Consider the following 3705-nt stretch of genomic DNA (forward strand, 5'->3'; position numbering starts at 1 on the left):
CAAAATAATTGAGAGAAGAGCATCGCCCAGCAGCCAACACATGGACAGTTTCCATACCAACCTGTGTGTAATTGATCATGTCCCAAGTAGGTGAGGGGCCCCGAAACGATAGAAATAGACCAACACTTCAAATACCAAATACAGAGCATGATAACACAGTGGAAGAACCATAAACAATATAAAAACACCGCACTGAGCCAGAACGACTGGCCCTCCGTAGGAACTTCTTTATTCACACAGAAGCTTTTACAAGATACCAAGGTGCAGGTGCAATCAACACCGGATTTTCCACAAAGCATCAGCACAAATCTTGCCCAGATAAACTATCTAGAGTCAAGGTAGAAACAACACGAAAATCTGTCCCAAAACATCCTCAAAACAGTCTTCAAATCTGCTTCCACAGATATAGATCAGCTTTTTCACATAGCATGTAAGAGACTCTGACCAAGCTCTACTCAAAAGCCAGACCAAATCAAAGCCTCAAATTAGTGCCGAACAATCGCCAAAACTGCCCCCAAACAATCCTTGTATCTAACCCAAGGCAGTCATCTTCATAATAGATTGTTTCGTGCAAGGGAATCAAGGGAAATAAATACACGACTAGTGTAGAGAGAGAGAAAGAGAGAGAGAAAGAAAGAAAGAAAGAAAGAAAGCTGTATTAACGTCTACTAGAGGCCGAACTCGACCTATGAGACAAATCAATGTATAACTGTCAATGTCCTCTGGATGTCCAAAAAAAAAGGACAATATAAACATGAAATAAACTATGAAAGTACTAAGCTAGTTGGGGGGGGGGGGGGGGGGGGGGGGGGTGATGGATGGAGCACTACTGCTAAAGGCTCAATATGCAACCTATATGCGTAGGGTATACAAGAATGCAATGCAGATTTATCTAGCTCCAACCAGTACCATAATGGGGGTGTAATATGCGATACATAGGCGATGGCGAGGCAAAAATCCCTTGGAGCATGATCTCCCGGTGTGAGTGTAAGTGAGCTAGCCGCTCCTAGATATGGTGCTGATGTCGAGCCCGTATCTCTGTAATCTCCCTCTGATGTAGTCTGGGAGTCTGATAGCCTGGTGCTCTCGGTCTCCGTCTGGCTCGGAGGTCCGCAACGCGCTGAAGTGTAACCCCTTCCTGTGTCAGGGTAGGCACTGGGATAGATCTCTGGAAGAAATCAGTGAGCTGGAGCTGTCGCCCACCTCTCCCTATGGTATGAGTCCGTAGCACTACCTCTCTGTGGTGCTGTGTCTCTAGCAAGAACTGGCCAAATCTAGGCTAGTCTGCGGATTCCATGATCTAGCGGAGTGAGAGATGTCCACTGAAGATGGTGGTGTATCTCTCTCTAATGTCACTATATGCTCTGCATGTGCATACATAATGCTCCTCACTCTCAACCTCCTCCTGGCATAGTCTGCATATCCTCTCTGCTCTAGAGATCTGTGCTGCCCTAATTGCCTCAATCTCAAGCTGGTGTGATGACACTCTGAGCTGGCCAATCGCCACTTGGGCACTGTGAGGCATGTACACATCCATATATCCGGGTCGCTAAATAAATCCATCCTCTAAGATGCTCATATAACAATCTCTGCAGTATAGCATCTTCGTAGGCAAGGGCTGGTGGAGTGTGATCCATGTCAGCCTCATATAGCGCTGCAATAAGTCTTGTCGCATAACTCTGTTCCTCTCACTGTGTGAGAACTGCATATGTGGAGCATTAAGATCATACTGAAGAGGTGGTAAGTGATCTATGTCCCACCCACACTAGGTCAATAGCTGTATCATCTGTGCATACCATGATCCTGTGTCACCAGCCTCAGCTAACTGTCTGGATGCCTCAAAAGCTCTACGTGACAATCTGTCTGGAGCCATGGCTCGCACTCGATGAATAAAGCAGACCACCTGGAAGAGAGCCTCTACTAGCATGGGTGGTGCAACAAACTCTGCTCTGACAATGTCATGTGGTACAGATGGTTTGCTGCGAATCATCCGTGAGAGCATCAGAACCTGGGGTCTCTCGATCTGTGTCCAAGAGGAGGCCGAGAGTCCGGGTGCCCATACTGCCGCTACGTACATCAGTGCGGGTGTGACTAGAGTGTCGAATAGCCACCCCTTTGTGCGGGGCTCCTGAAAATGTGCCTGGTGGCACTATCGCTCAAGCATGGCTAGGGCAGCATATCCTCATGTCAATCTGTCTCTGGCTGCTTGTGCCATAGAGAAGCGCCCTGCTGTACTAGCAAATGTAATCCCCAGGTATATGTCAGAATGCGCAGCGGAAGACTAACGCACGTAGGAGACGCATCACCATCGAGCTCCACGAACACCCCCAACGGGCACTGCAGCTTCCCTCCACCAGGCTCCCATCTCCCGGTGAGCTGCCTCCCAAAACACCGGCCAGAGGAGATGATTATGACAAGGTGCCACTCTAGCCTATATATGGCTCTTCAACTTCCCATGCTTCCACTTATGGGATAATCCAACGCACCTTCTAGCCATAGATCACACGCTCGAAATCGCCAACCTTCCAACACCCTCCCTCGATTCGAGCTCCGCAAGCCACCGAGGTGCGCCTGAGCCGCCCAAGACCACACACGCCTGGGCTCTGATACCATGTCAGAATGCGGAGTGGAAGACTAATGCACGTAGGAGACGCATCACCATCGAGCTCCACGAACACCCCCAACGGGCACTGCAGCTTCCCTCCACCGGGCTCCCATCTCCCGGTGAGCTGCCTCCCAAAACACCGGCCGGAGGAGATGATTATGACAAGGTGCCACTCTAGCCTATATATGGCTCTTCAACTTCCCATGCTTCCACTTATGGGATAATCCAAGGCACCTTCTAGCCATAGATCACACGCTCGAAATCGCCAACCTTCCAACAGTATACATATGAGTCCACCACCTCAACCTGGCCTCCTGCAAGAGTGAAGATCGCTTGTCGTCGGACCTGCCCCGACGTATGGAATATCATAACCTTGGTTTTCCCAAGGTTCACTGTCAACCCTCTCTGTGTACAGAAATCATCTAAAGCCTGTAGATGTAGCTGTAGTCCCTCCTGTGACTCAAACACTAAAATGATGTCATCAGCATATAGCATAATGTGGACGAGTGTACCTGAGATGTCGATCCCGCCGCCTCCGCGTAGAATGAAATCAGCCACCTCATCGATGTAGAGCCCAAAGAGAGTAGGGGAGAGTGGGCATCCTTGCTTCACACCAATGGTGCTAGCAATGGTCTCAGATAAGCCTCCTGGGCATCGTACCCGTCCCAGTACCTTCTCATATGATGCATAGATGCCCCATGTCATCTCTGTGGGTATCCCCAATGACTGAAGTCGCTGGAAGAGTCCCTCTCGTGGCACTGTATCAAAGGCTTTGCGGAAATCCACAAAGCAGCAGTAAAGCCTCCTCTTCCGCACCTTCACCTGATCAATGAGAGAGAGAGAGAGAGAGAGAGAGAAAAGCATAGTCACAGGGGACGGAGGGGACGGAGGCTTGGAACGCCGGGACGGCGAAACGGGACGGCGCAGGGACGGGGACGGCAGGGGACGGACGGACGTCCCCTTGGAGACGTCCCTCACAAGGGACGGTGAAGGGGACGGCAGTAGGAACGGGGACGGCTGTGGGGGACGGTAGGGAGCCATTCTGTGGTTTCTTTTGCCCGTTTGTGGGGCCGTTTCTAGCCGTTTGGCTTGGCCGTTTG

The 3705-nt window shown here is 50.4% G+C and overlaps 1 pseudogene; it reads right to left on the minus strand.

The window, feature by feature from the left end:
* Positions 1 to 837: 837 nt before the first annotated feature.
* On the minus strand, positions 838 to 3310 carry LOC147639295 (uncharacterized; annotated as a pseudogene).
* Between the last annotated feature and the right edge of the window lie 395 nt (positions 3311 to 3705).

Source organism: Cibotium barometz, chromosome 4 (assembly GCF_041138505.1).
Source record: "Cibotium barometz isolate CiBa-2024 chromosome 4, ASM4113850v1, whole genome shotgun sequence".
Taxonomy (NCBI): Eukaryota; Viridiplantae; Streptophyta; class Polypodiopsida; order Cyatheales; family Cibotiaceae; genus Cibotium; species Cibotium barometz.